At 45.3% G+C, this 14,647-nt stretch overlaps 1 protein-coding gene across 1 annotated transcript in view; it reads right to left on the minus strand.

The window, feature by feature from the left end:
- Positions 1 to 14,052, minus strand: part of LOC144768669 (proto-oncogene Mas-like) — a 108,759-nt gene extending 94,707 nt beyond the window's left edge. Inside the window, exon 1 of the mRNA XM_078652493.1 lies at positions 14,014 to 14,052. The gene's annotated coding sequence lies outside the window, so the exon portion shown is untranslated. The remainder of the gene's footprint in view (positions 1 to 14,013) is intronic.
- Between the last annotated feature and the right edge of the window lie 595 nt (positions 14,053 to 14,647).

A 14,647-nucleotide genomic window follows, 5' to 3' on the forward strand; every position in this document is an offset into this window, starting at 1 on the left:
ACCTTTTTGCAACCATTAATGCACAGGACCTCTACTGATATCATTTTGGAACACTAGGTGCAGGGCCTGTTCCGAAAAAACGTTTTACATTCAACTATGAACTAGCCAGAAACATTCCGATTGCTTAACAATCATTTTTAAGTATGGGCGAATTTTGTGGATCTGCAGTCCGCAAATTCGTGCGAAATCGCAAAAAAATCCGCGAATTCGCTGATTTTTTTGCAATTTGCTTCTACTCAACTGGAGTACTTTCTACTGGCTAATCAGTAAGTGATACCTCGTTGGGTAAATGTAAAGTGCTTTTCCTACACTGCAGCTGCGTAAAGGGCCAGACGATTTGTCTCCACGGACCATGTGTGCCTGTAACTTTGCCACCGCGCCAAAAGGCGCCGAGGTCCCTTAAGTGAGCTGTCCAACATAGTTGGGAAAGGGCGGGAAGACGTTTGATACTGCTAGTGTGTGGTGCGGGGGAACTACACGGGGATTGCGCTCGAGAAATTCAGGGATGCAAGGACCTCCCTCGGGTATTACAGCTCATTTTTGACGGCATGTATGGGGTTAATGCACAGTTGCCCAGCCGCGACCGTGCTCACTAATGTTTAGGGCTGATTAAAAACGTTACTGAATTTGAGCTTCAACTCGGGCACCTGCTTTATTTATATCTGTAAGTGCTTCCTTCCGAGTTGCAACTAAGCAACTTTAACTCTGGCAGCTTGCTGGCGCCATTCTAAAATGGTTACAAAGTTAGCTTCAACTCGGGCACCTGCTATATCTGTAAGTGCTTCCTGTTGAGGTTTAATTTTTTTGACAGGAGCCCCGTGCCAGAATGAATCCTGCCCTGCATAGTTATCCACGAAGATGCCACCGTTTTGTGCAATACCTCTACTCAACTGAATTACTTTCTACTGGCTAATCAGTAAGTGCTGCCTCGTTTGGTATATGTATGGTGCTTTTCCTACACTGTAGCTGCGTAAAGGGACAGAAGATTTGCTTCCAATGACCGTGTGTGCCTGTAACTTTGGTCCCTTGAATGAGCTGGCCATCAAAAAAAAAGAAAAATCCGCCCGCGAGCGAATTTGCGCATTTTGCGGCAATTTTGCAAGAGTCGAAATTGCCGAAAATGCGCAAATTTCACGAGCAGAGCAGATTTTTGGCCCATACTTAATCATTTTGCAGAATGTTGTTCTTGGGTTTCTACCTCGTTTGTCAATTGAATTAAATTTGCTTATCAATTTTACTCTAGAAAGTTTTTGTATACATGGTCTCAGGAAAGTTTATCAAGTGATATGCATAAAGTTGGCGAGTCAGTTTCAGTGAAAACGGTACACTAATCTAGCGCTAAAAGGCAACTCCTGACAGACTTCTGCGTCTTCCTGCTAAACTATAGGCAGGAAAAGAAATCAACTGTAGTCGAATTGCGGGCTCAAATGCGAGCTTCTCAGATGGGCCAAAATATGCGAGCAGGTGCAAGCTATTTTATCGCAGCATGTCAATGTTTTCCTTAACATCAAGATGTTTAAACACCCAGAAGTAAATCAGACCATGAAGCCAAAAAAGTAATTTACATATGATTTCATAAAGTATAATGCTGCGCCATACATATATAATAATAAACGTTGTGTGGCCATACTGTCCTAAAATATTTGCGACTGTATATATAAAATTTCCTTTTGAGGAAGGGTTGGCTGCTTTATGCCCCTTCCTTTATATGTGTTTCTCAGCTGATCTGCGCTTTTTAAATCATTCAGGGACTTGCGTCCTCCCATCACCGGATGACCCATGTTAGTTGTGTACTCTCCACAGGACGATGGTTTTTGTTGAGCCTCAAAGTGCATGTTCTTGCTTTGAGCTAGGACAGTTCTCCGTGACTTATCTTTAGTGGCTCAGATTCCTCCTCAGTGGTTTTTAGGTCTCGCTGAGAAAACGCGAGCCCTAAAAAACTACCCCCCTCTCTCTCTACCCCCCTCTCTCTCTATCCCCCCCTCTCTACACCCCTCTCTCTCTACACCCCTCTCTCTCCACACCCCTCTCTCTCTACATCCCTCTCTCTCTACACTCCTCTCTCTCAACCCCCCTGTCAACACCCCCTCTCTCTACACCCTCTCTCTACACCCCCCTCTCTACACCCCCTCTCTACACCCCCTCTCAACACCCTCTCTCTACACCCCTCTCTCTACACCCCTCTCTCTCTACACACCTCTCTCTCTACACCCCTCTCTCTCTACACCCTTTTCTCTCTACACCCCTCTCTCTCTCTACACAACTCTCTCTCTACACCCCTCTCTCTCTACACAACTCTCTCTAGGACCTCCTTACCTCTCTCTACACCCCCCTCTCTACACTCCACTCTCTCTACACCCCACTCTACACCCCTCCCTCTCTTCACCCCTCTCTCTCTACACCCCTCTCTCTACACCTCTCTCTCCACCCCTCTCTACACCCCTCTCTCTCCACCCCTCTCTCTCCACCCCTCTCTCTCTACACCCCACTCTCCACCCCTCTCTCTCCACCCTCTCTCTCCACCCCTCTCTCTCTACACCCCTCTCTCTACCTACCCCTCTCTCTACCTCTCTCTACACCTCTATCCATCTATCATCCTTATTCTATTGCCCTCACTCCTATCTATCTATCTATTGCCCTCTATCTATCTATCTATCTATCGCCCTCACTCTATCTATCTATCCCCCTCACTCTATCTATCTATTGCTCTCACTCTATCTAGCTATCTATCGCCCTCACTCTATCTATCTATCGCCCTCACTCTATCTATCGCCCTCATTCTATCTATCCATCTATTGCCCTCACTCTATCTATCTATCGCCCTCACTCTATCTATCTTTCGCCCTCACTCTATCTATCTATCGCCCTCACTCTATCTATCTATTGCCCTCACTCTATCTATCCATCTATTGCCCTCACTCTATCTATCTATCGCCCTCCCTCTGTCTATCTATCGCCCTCACTCCATCTATCTATCTATCTATCTATCACCCTCACTTTATCTATCTATCTATTGCCCTCACTCTATCTATCTATCTCTCGCCCTCCCTCTATCTATCTATCGCCCTCACTCTAGCTATCTATCGCCCTCACTTTATCGCCCTCACTTTATCTATCTATCTATCTATCTATCTATCTATCTATCTATCTATCTATCTATCTATCTATCTATCTATCTATCTATCTATCTATCTATCTATCTATCTATCGCCCTCACTCTATCTATCGCCCTAACTCTATCTATCGACCTCACTCTATCTATCTATTGCCCTCACTTTATCGCCCTCACTATATCTATCTATCGACCTCACTCTATCTTTCGCCCTCACTCCTATCTATCTATCTATCTATCTATCTATCTATCTATCTATCTATCTATCTATCTATCTATCTATCTATCTATCTATCTATCTATCTATCGCCATCACTCTATCTATCACCCTCACTCCTATCTATCTATCGCCCTCACTCTATCGCCCTCAATCTATCTATCGCCATCACTCTATCTATCTATCGCCCTCACTATATCTATCGCCCTCATTCTATCTATCCATCTATCGCCCTCATTCTATCTATCCACCTATTGCCCTCACTCTATCTATCTATCGCCCTCCCTCTATCTATCGCCCTCACTCTATCTATCTATCTATCTATCTATCTATCTATCTATCTATCTATCTATCTATCTATCTATCGCCCTCATTCTATCTATCCATTTATTGCCCTCACTCTATCTATCGCCCTCACTCTATATATCTAGCGCCTTCACTCTATCTATCTATCTATCTATCTATCTATCGCCCTCATTCTATCTATCCATCTATTGCCTCACTCTATCTATCTATCGCCCTCACTCTATCTATCTATCGCCCTCACTCTATCTATCTATCGCCCTCACTCTATCTATCTATCTATCGCCCTCACTCTATCTATCTATTGCCCTCACTCTATCTATCCATCTATTGCCCTCACTCTATCTATCTATCGCCCTCCCTCTATCTATCTATCGCCCTCACTCCATCTATCTATCTATCTATCTATCTATCTATCTATCTATCACCCTCACTTTATCTATCTTTCTATTGCCCTCACTCTATCTATCTATCTCTCGCCCTCACTCTATCTATCTAACGCCCTCACTCTATCTATCGCCCTCACTTTATCGCCCTCACTCTATCTATCTATCTATCTATCTATCTATCTATCTATCTATCTATCTATCTATCGCCCTCACTCTATCGCCCTAACTCTATCTATCGACCTCACTCTATCTATCTATCGCCCTCACTCTATCTATCTAGCGCCTTCACTCTATCTATCTATCTATCGCCCTCATTCTATCTATCCATCTATTGCCCTCACTCTATCTATCTATCTCTCGCCCTCACTCTATCTATCTAATGCCCTCACTCTATCTATCGCCCTCACTCTATCTATCTATCGCCCTCACTTTATCGCCCTCACTCTATCTATGTATCGCCCTCACTTTATCGCCCTCACTCTATCTATCTATCTATCTATCTATCTATCTATCTATCTATCTATCTATCTATCTATCTATCTATCTATCTATCTATCTATCTATCTATCTATCTATCTATCTATCTATCGCCCTCACTCCATCGCCCTAACTCTATCTATCGCCCTCACTTTATCGCCCTCACTCTATATATCTCCCTCACTCTATCTATCGCCCTCACTCCTATCTATCTATCTATCTATCTATCTATCTATCTATCTATCTATCTATCTATCTATCTATCTATCTATCTATCTATCTATCTATCTATCTATCTATCCATCTATCTATTGCTCTCACACTATCTATTGCCCTCCCTCTATCGCCCTTCCTCTATCTATCACCCTCACTCTTTCACCCTCACTCTATCACCCTCTATCTATCTATCTATCTATCTATCTATCTATCTATCTATCTATCTATCTATCTATCTATCTATCTCTCGCCCTCACTCTATCTCTCGCCATCACTCTATCTCTCGCCCTCACTATCTATCTATCGCCCTCACTATCTATCGCCCTCACTCTATCGCCCTCACTCTATCGCCCTTACTCTGTCTATCGCCCTCACTCCATCTATCTATCTATCTATCTAGCTATCTAGCTATCTATCTATCTATCACCCTCACTTTATCTATCTTTCTATTGCCCTCACTCTATCTATCTATCTCTCGCCCTCACTCTATCTATCTAACGCCCTCACTCTATCTATCACCCTCACTCTATCTATCTATCACCCTCACTTTGTCGCCCTCACTCTATCTATCTATCTATCTATCTATCTATCTATCTATCTATCTATCGCCCTCACTCTATCGCCCTAACTCTATCTATCGACCTCACTCTATCTATCTATCGCCCTCACTTTATCGCCCTCACTCTATATATCTCCCTCACTCTATCTATCGCCCTCACTCCTATCTATCTATCTATCTATCTATCTATCTATCTATCTATCTAGCTATCTATCTATCTATCTATCGCCCTCACTCTATCGCCCTAACTCTGTCTATCGACCTCACTCTATCTATCTATCGCCCTCACTCTATCTATCTAGCGCCTTCACTCTATCTATCTATCTATCGCCCTCATTCTATCTATCCATCTATTGCCCTCACTCTATCTATCTATCTCTCGCCCTCACTCTATCTATCTAACGCCCTCACTCTATCTATCGCCCTCACTCTATCTATCTATCGCCCTCACTTTATCGCCCTCACTCTATCTATCTATCTATCTATCTATCTATCTATCTATCTATCTATCTATCTATCTATCTATCTATCACCCTCACTCTATCGCCCTAACTCTATCTATCGACCTCACTCTATCTATCTATCGCCCTCACTTTATCGCCCTCACTCTATATATCTCCCTCACTCTATCTATCGCCCTCACTCCTATCTATCTATCTATCTATCTATCTATCTATCTATCTATCTATCTATCCATCTATCTATTGCTCTCACTCTATCTATTGCCCTCCCTCTATCGCCCTTCCTCTATCTATCACCCTCACTCTATCACCCTCTATCTATCTATCTATCTATCTATCTATCTATCTATCTATCTATCTATCTATCTATCTATCTATCTATCTATCTATCTATCTATCTCTCGCCCTCACTCTATCTCTCGCCATCACTCTATCTCTCGCTCTCACTATCTATCTATCGCCCTCACTATCTATCGCCCTCACTCTATCGCCCTCACTCTATCTATCTATCACCCTCACTCTATCTATCGCCCTCACTCTATCTATTCATCGCCCTCACTCTATCTATCGCCCTCACTCTAGCTATCTATCTATCTATCGCCCTCACTCTATCTATCTGTCTATCTATCTATCGCCCTCACTCTATCTATTGCCCTCCCTCTATCGCCCTCCCGCTAGCTATCGCCCTCCCGCTAGCTATCGCCCTCACTATCGCCCTCACTCTATCTATCTATCTATCACCCTCACTCTATCTATCTCTCGCCCTCACTCTATCTCTCGCCCTCACTCTATCCATCCCTCGCTCTCACTCTATCAAACTCACTCTACCTATCTATGGTCCTCACTCTATCTATCGCCCTCACTCTATCTATCGCTCTCACTCTATCTATCTATCGCCCTCCCTCTATCTATCTATTGCCCTCCCTCTATCTATCGCACTCACTCTATCTATCTATCGCACTCACTCTATCTATCACACCACTACAGCATCAATCTGTGCAACCGTTCAACAACAACTGGTTCAAATATGTTCTCTCAATGTTTCAAGCTTTATTACAAATGTCACAAAAAGATGTTAATATTTCAATTCTGTTCTTGGATTTTTGTCACAATAAAATACCCTGAACATAATCTTCACAATAGTAATTTACAATAGTTTAAGCTATTGCCTTTATAAATTACAATAACTTTTATTTAAGTATTAATTTTTAAAAAAAGCCATTGTTATTTGTACTATCAATACATCTAAGTTACGTAAATACAAGACATATTGCATTACAAATGCTATAGGTGGCACATTTGCAAAAGTAAAAACTATTGGCATTGTAAATGTCAAAGCTATTAATTTAGCTATTTTCAAAACCAACACATGAATACAAAATTTGTCATTTACAATACCAATAGCTCAAACTTTCCTAATGCGAGACCTATGACATTGCAAATGCTTGTTATAATCCCTGCTCGGTGGGGGTTGGAGCTCTGTATAGCCATAGGTTCCCTGCTGCAGTCGCCCGTGGTGAGAGGGTGCCCCACCGTCTATATCTCGGCTGCCAGGGACAGCCGCTAGTCCTTCTGCTGCAGGGTACTGCTGGTCTATGCAACCCCTGCAGCATGGTCTTCAATGGCCTCTAACCCACAGCAGGATGCTTGTTTTTTTCTGGATGGCTTTGACTGTTGGCTGTGTAATGTACTCTTTGTTCTATTTCCTGAAGCCCTGAATCTGTCTTAGACACAAATACAGACACGTATTTAAATGTTTTACACATAACATCATCTTTCCTCTGTCACAAACCTTTATGAACCCACAGAATTTGTCAACGTGGTGGTAGGTAAGTGTTAGGTAAGAGAGGCAGTGCTGTACGATCAGAGGAGACGTCGAAATGTATATATTCAAATCTGAGCTCTTATTTGGTATAGCACTGACAATGTGCTGTTCAGACTCTTTAGATCACTTAGAGGTTCCAAAGCAGTAAGTACTCGTTTTTTGGCATACATTAATCTATTATTAATGTAGGTATTGGTATTTTGTGAAGCACTAACACGTTGCCTTCCAGGCATGTCAGTGCACTTGCATAGATAGCCTGCAGCAATCGAAGAAAAGCTAGATACGCCACGCTGCACTGTTTGAGAGCTTGGCACATTTCTTCATTTATATATGTATTTGTTTATTTATTGCTATTTTGTGTAGCACCTACAAGATGTCTCTATAAACGTTAGAGCTTTTCGATCCACTGGTGGGAGGAAGAAAGAGCTTGGCTCATGCTACCCTTCAAGGAAAAGAGATTACTTTATTTTGTATTCTTTGGAGATTCGTAGAAGTCTTGTACTTTATACCACGAGACACAACAGCGCCAACATGTCACCTTTCAGACACCTTCGAGTGCATCGCGATTCTGGAGTGCAAATAGGTAGTCGCTGTATATTCCATTTGCCTGACTTGACTCCACCCCCGCTCCCACCCCCCACACACACAAACAAAAAAAACAAGGCTTTGCCGTGTGCAAAGGACGGCTGGTTGGGCACTGATTAGCAGGAACAGTCATTCCTGTAAGTCCTGGGTTTTGATCATGTATCCGGGCAGATTTTACTAAATGGAGCACTTGTCCCTGATTTTTTTGGAATGCAGTGACTGAATAAAATTACGATTTACTGCAAAATTAGGTATCAGCCTGTTGGACTTGGCCCTTTTGGCAGGTTCACCCCTAAACTTTTTGCCTGTCTCCTAGCCTTTTCCCTGTGTAGTGTTGGTGGTTTTAGGCATCTAGGCACTTTATCACTGCTGTCCAGTGTAAAGTGCATGCTCTCTGAGTTACTTGTAGTGAGATGGCCATGCCCTCCCATAGGAATGCATGAGGGATTCCCTGATGAATGTGGGTCAGTGGTAAATCCTGATATGTGAGGCGCAGCGTGGTTAAGTCTGGTATGTGTGAAATAGTATTAATAAATGCTGCACAATTGTGTGTGCAGATTTTTTATGGGTATTTTAGAAATGCCACTTTTAGAAGTTGGTACAAAAGGGGGTGGTGATGGACGGAGCATCTGAACCAATCAAACACTCACACCCAGTCAAAAGATCTGGGTTTGATCCATCACCGTTCTTTAGCCCACTCTGCCACCCCAGTTTAGACATAGCTATATGCAAATCAGTCTGACCCTGTGCCTCATGGGAACAGTCCAGCCCGAACTGCCAAGCCATGCTTTCCCTGGACCGGAAACAAGCTTCCGAGGACCGGTTTCTGGCACTCCAGCCGTCTTCAGCCCGGCTTGCTTGAATCCAGTGGCAAAGTGAGCAAGGGACTCACGTCTGAGCATACCCCGACACACTTATGGTGGCCAAACCGGTACAAAAGGGGGTGGTGATGGACGGAGCATCTGAACCAATCAAACACTCACACCCAGTCAAAAGATCTGGGTTTGATCCATCACCGTTCTTTAGCCCACTCTGCCACCCCAGTTCAGACATGGCTATATGCAAATCAGTCTGACCCTGTGCCTCATGGGAACAGTCCAGCCCGAACTGCCAAGCCATGCCTTCCCTTGACCGGAAACAAACTTTATCACTGCTGTCCAGTGTAAAGTGCATGCTCTCTGAGTTACTTGTAGTGAGATGGCCCTGCCCTCCCATAGGAATGCATAAGGGATTCTCTGATGAATGTGGGTCAGTGGTAGATCCTGATATGTGAGGCGCAGCGTGGTTAAGTCTGGTATGTGTGAAATCGTATTAATAAATGCAGCGCAATGGTGTGCGCAGATTTTTTATGGGTATTTTAGAAATGCCACTTTTAGAAGTTGGCATTTCTGTGTGCTATGTGTGTGCCTGCCTGATGTGAATTGCATTGCTGGCTTTTGAGTGACAGGGGCTGGTGAGGTGTGGGTGGCTCCAGGAGGGGCAGGATGAGTCAGCGCTAGGCTAAATGGGACATCTACATTTTGAGTAGTGGGAGGAGAAGTCACTGGCACCTGAATACGAGTGTGCCTGCCCTAGTGAATGCTGGCTTTGCCTCCCTGTTGTGTGTCTGGTGACGAGCCCCCACCTAACAATAGGGAACAGGAGCCTGGTAAACAGAGTGCTCCAAAACCAGTTGCATCTGGTTTCCCAAGCTCTGTGCTGTGACACAAATGAAAATGTCCTATAAATGTAGGGGCTGTGACACCATGAAAATGTTGTTATTGTGCTTGTGCTTACTTTGGGGGAGACACTCTGCCAGGAGCAACTGCTGCAGAACCCAGCTGCTGACTCCTGGGGGTCCCTGCATGCTGGCCTGCCTGCCTGGCTGCGCTGTTCTGTGGTCCCCCCAGCACCAAGGACCCTTTATTTCTCTGGCCTGCTTGCTGGCGCCCTGGGAGCATATTTATTTTAAAACTTGCCAGGAGAGAGGAGCTGGGCCAGTGGCAACGCGAGCCTGCAAGCGAATCCCCAGCGTGTGGGATTCCCCCTGTGCTCTTAAAGTCGGCTGGAGCCCACCCTGCATTTGTGCACCCCAAGCAGGTGCCCACGCCGCATCTTTGCAGCTTTTTGGCATATTTAAACAGCGGGTGACCACTCCACGTTTCTGACGGTTGTGAACGGGTGCACACCCTGCGTTAATATCATTTTTAATTAAGAAGGAGCCTACCCCTCATTGCTGCCCAATCGGAGAACAACCCGCGATCTGCCTGGTTGTGGGCGGGGCCTCGTGGACGGAAGCGGAAGGGCCATGCGGCAGGAAGCGCTGCGTTCAAAGACCCAGGCGGGAGCCATACCCGCACTGGGATGTGCTGCAGTGAAGTTCTAGAGCTTGACAGGCTCCACATCCGGGTCCCGGGTCCCAGGTCCCAGGAGGGGGCCCGGGTGAAGAGAGCGAAGGCGGCTGAGGCCGCCGATAGCAGCGCGGGGCTCGCGTAGTTGAGGAGAGAACCCCGCGTCATGCTGCCCAGGACGAGAAAGGAATAGCTGGAGAGTCAGGAGTCCCGAGAGAGAGCCCGGTGAGGAGGGCTGATCTCTGTCGGGAACTCGCGTGTGCTATGCCAAGTCCCTGTGGGGGTTTGGGGGCTTCTGGTCTTGCTGTCTGAGCGGTCCCGCACCTGACAGCGGGCTGCTCCAACGGTGTCATATTTGTTCCTAGAGCCCATGTGGCTCCAATTAGGGGCCTAATTGTTGTAAGGAGGCCAGGAGGGGCCTGTGACTATGATTTTTCAGCTGCCCCGCTTGGCAGTGGGCAGCTGCAACGAGTAGCGCACATTCCAGGAAGAAGTCCCAGTGGGGCTTAACAAGGGCACCGTGGTGTGTTCGGGGCGCATTGCTGGTGCCCATTGGGCTACAGTTATTGGGAGAGCCCCACAGCAGGGCCCCAGAGTCGATTTTCCAGTGCTCGCATTTTGTTGCCTGCACAGCTGCACCGCAATTAGCGGGCAGCTGCTACGTTTAGGCCAGTTTTGCACACTTTTTGGATGTTGCTGCATCTGCAGCTAGGCCCTGACTTTACATTGGAGCCCTAGAGAAAGCCAGTTGCCCTGGGGACAGTTGGGTGAGCTTAGGCACCGTGATTTATGCGTAGTTAGGCCTAATGTGATATCTATTCCTATGGATGTACCATGTTACTCCGCATACTTTTACTCCGCATACCGTTACAACGCGACTTTTACAACGCATACCATTACAACGCATAGCGCTTTGGGGTGCTGGATAGTGGTAAGTATAATTTACTATTCTAACTCCAGTCCCCGTGGACCCTAGGGAAGGTGTTGGATAGTAAATTATACTTATTCCCTATCCTAGAGCGCCCCCCAGCGCAATGCGTTGTAATGGTATGCGGAGTAAAAGTCGCGTTGTAATGGTAGTGCGGAGTAAAAGATGCGTTGTAACGGGTGTATACCATTCCTATAATGATGCTCATGGTTATGGGGTTAGTGCGTAATATGATTATGCTAATGGTTTTTAGGCCTAGTGTGTTATATGCCTAATGTCATGGGGAAGTTAAAAAAAATTCCACACAAAAGCGCATGAACACAGTATTTTGGCATTGGGAACTGATAAGAGCCCCTTTTAAGGTTTATTAACTACAAGAGAATACACAAGCACAGTGCAAGCGCTGAGCGGGCAAAACGTAAAAAGGTTCAGAAAGGAAATATAAAATAATTGGAAAAGTATGGGACCACCAACCCTAAAACTGTGCAGATGTGCACATATGATCCGACAAAATGCAGCCAGTAAGTGTGTAAGAGAGTCTGTGCTGTTTTATTATATGAGGATGCAGAATAAGCTAAAGATGTTTTTAATCCAGATCTAAAAATTGGATTGGATCAGCGTCCAACACGGAAAAAGAAAACAAAAAATAAATGTTTCATTAGCGCCTTTTTCACTCTTCTATGTCTACAAAACAAAGGCCCTCATTTACAAAAAAATGACGCAGTGTGGCGCTGCAAGCAATTTTGCTGCCCTGAGCGGCATTATTTTAAAAGCATAGGGATGCGTTGTATTAACAACAATACGAGGCATCTGTGTGCTTTCCCCTGCGTTGGCACACAATTGGCTGCCATGCGCCAGCACAGGCACCCCAGTGTCATGTTGCAAGGGTGCATGCATTGCAGGGGTGATTGTTTTTGTGCAGGAAGGAATACCTCCCTGCACAAAAACAATCATTGATGACATTAGCATAGAAAGAGGAAAAAACAAGGAGAAATAAAAGTATTTCTCCTATTTGTGCCACCACTTTGACACCAGGGAGACATAGGATTCTGATGCATTCCCAGCTTTACAAAACTTTGTGAATCTGGAAATGCCTCAGGTTCCATAGATGTTGCATAGGAACACCCACAGCAACACCCACGGAAGAAATGCGTGAAAGGGGCCCATATTCACATGACCCGAAAAGTAACACATGGGGCCCGATTCACAGAATGAACTTAAGACTTAATCCTTAAGTTACTACTATTTTTGTATTCACAGAATGCACTTACTACTTTTGGCATTCACAGAATGAATTTACTACTTTTGGTATTCACAGAAGTTAGGATTTTGTCTTAAGTCTGTCTTAAGTTTGTCTTAAGACAGACTTAAGTTTGTCTTAAGACAAACTTAAGACAAAATCCTAACTTCTGTGAATACCAAAAGTAGTAAGTTTATTCTGTGAATGCCAAAAGTAGTAAGTGCATTCTGTGAATACCAAAATAGTAGTAAGTTTAGGTTTGAGTCTTAAGTTCATTCTGTGAATCGGGCCCTTGGTGACTTACGCTGGCCGTGTAAATATGGGCAGGAATTCTCCCTGCCGTTGCTCAAAAAAAGTGACTCACCGCGGCGCAATGACCTTGTAAATGAGGACCATGATTCTTAGTTTTGGTGTCGTAAACATTATTAAGCACCGCAATGAGAAATAGATCAAAAGAGTTGTTTAATCTCCCTTTCAGGTTTTCTAAAGTTTTCACAGCAAAAATCAACAGTTATGTGCAAAATGCAAATATTGTTAGATCTGAAAAAGATCGCTGACCGCCATAAAATGGAACGGAGCATCTTACACCACACTTTCAAGAAGTAACCTGATGCTAAGCAACACCGAGGGGTAAGTTTGTAGCTCCACCCGGGGAAGTTTGTGAATTGTGGGCCTCAGAGTTACACACTCTGCTGACTCTCAAAGTTAAGTGAATTTTAATAAAAACATGCAGTTTTCATTCTTCCAGCAGAAAGAAAGTCCTGGAAAGATAAACACTACATGGTGAGAACCGGTCTGACGCGATTGCTGCATTTCACGCGGGTGAACCACACCTGAATATAATTGAGGCCCCTTGTGCTCAGCCCCCCAGCCTGTGCTCAATCTGCATACATTAATGTGCCCGCAGCCAGCCCAAAACAGCTTTTTATTATATCAATGGGCCAGCCCAGTGGGGGACTGGCACCCCGTTACCTTGGTGAAAGGGGGTAACAGGCCCCTCTGCCTCCAGCTACAGGCCTCTGGAACGGCTGCTCTGTGCCCCCTGTGAAGCTGGCGGCATCTGAACAGCACAGACAGATGCAAAATCGGCCACCACACTGCCCAAAAAATCGGCCCACACCTGCAACTCCACCTTACCAACTAGGATGGACAGCCCAACACGAAGTAATATCAAATAATTGTTGTCAAAATCCATTACACGATACTGCGACCTCACAGCTTTACAGATTATGTTTTCAGAACACAAGCAAGACCAAAAACCAAAATGGAATACCATAAGGAAAGATAAAGCTGTAGAGATAGTTTTATATTATTAGGAGATAATAGAACACAACAAAACAATAACAGGTGGCATAGCGAGAGGCACGGTACCTGCTGGCGAGGGATCCGTGGGATGCTGCGGTTTCTTCCTTTGTGGTGAAACCCCTGGTAGAATTCCGACAGGCTCTTGAAAAGAAGGATATGATTCCCGCCCCACCCCGACACCAGGCCTGCGGCCATAGAAATTTGAGCGCAGGTGGTATCGGGTTCCAAGAACGTCCAATCAGAAGACAGACCTCTCTCCACCTGGAGCGCACGTGGACGCGCATTCAATGGGACACATAACAGGTGGGTGTAACTATAACAGGACACCTCAGGCTCGCCATTCTCGCGCTCGGCGGCCCCACCCCTGGAGACATCTGAGCTGCGTCTCTGAACTCCATGAACGCCTTTTCCAAAGGGCTGAGCGCTTCGAAGCCCTCTGATGTGGGTGGCTCGTTGCGCTGGGCGGTGAGGAGAGGGCGTCGGTGTTTGCGCCCTTTGGGAGGCTTGGCGGGTCTCAGATGGGTGGTCAGGCGACAAGGCCACTCAGTGTTTCACAGTGGAAACCCAACAACGCTTTACAGTTCGCACCCACAGGAAAACAGATTGGCCCCCATTCGGATTGGACTAGGAATACACACGTGGTCGTCTTGTACCTGGAATTACCAATACTACTGTGGGTTTTAATCATTAGGTATAAGTC

The sequence above is a fragment of the Lissotriton helveticus genome, chromosome 1_1 (assembly GCF_964261635.1).
Source record: "Lissotriton helveticus chromosome 1_1, aLisHel1.1, whole genome shotgun sequence".
Lineage (NCBI taxonomy): Eukaryota > Metazoa > Chordata > Amphibia > Caudata > Salamandridae > Lissotriton > Lissotriton helveticus.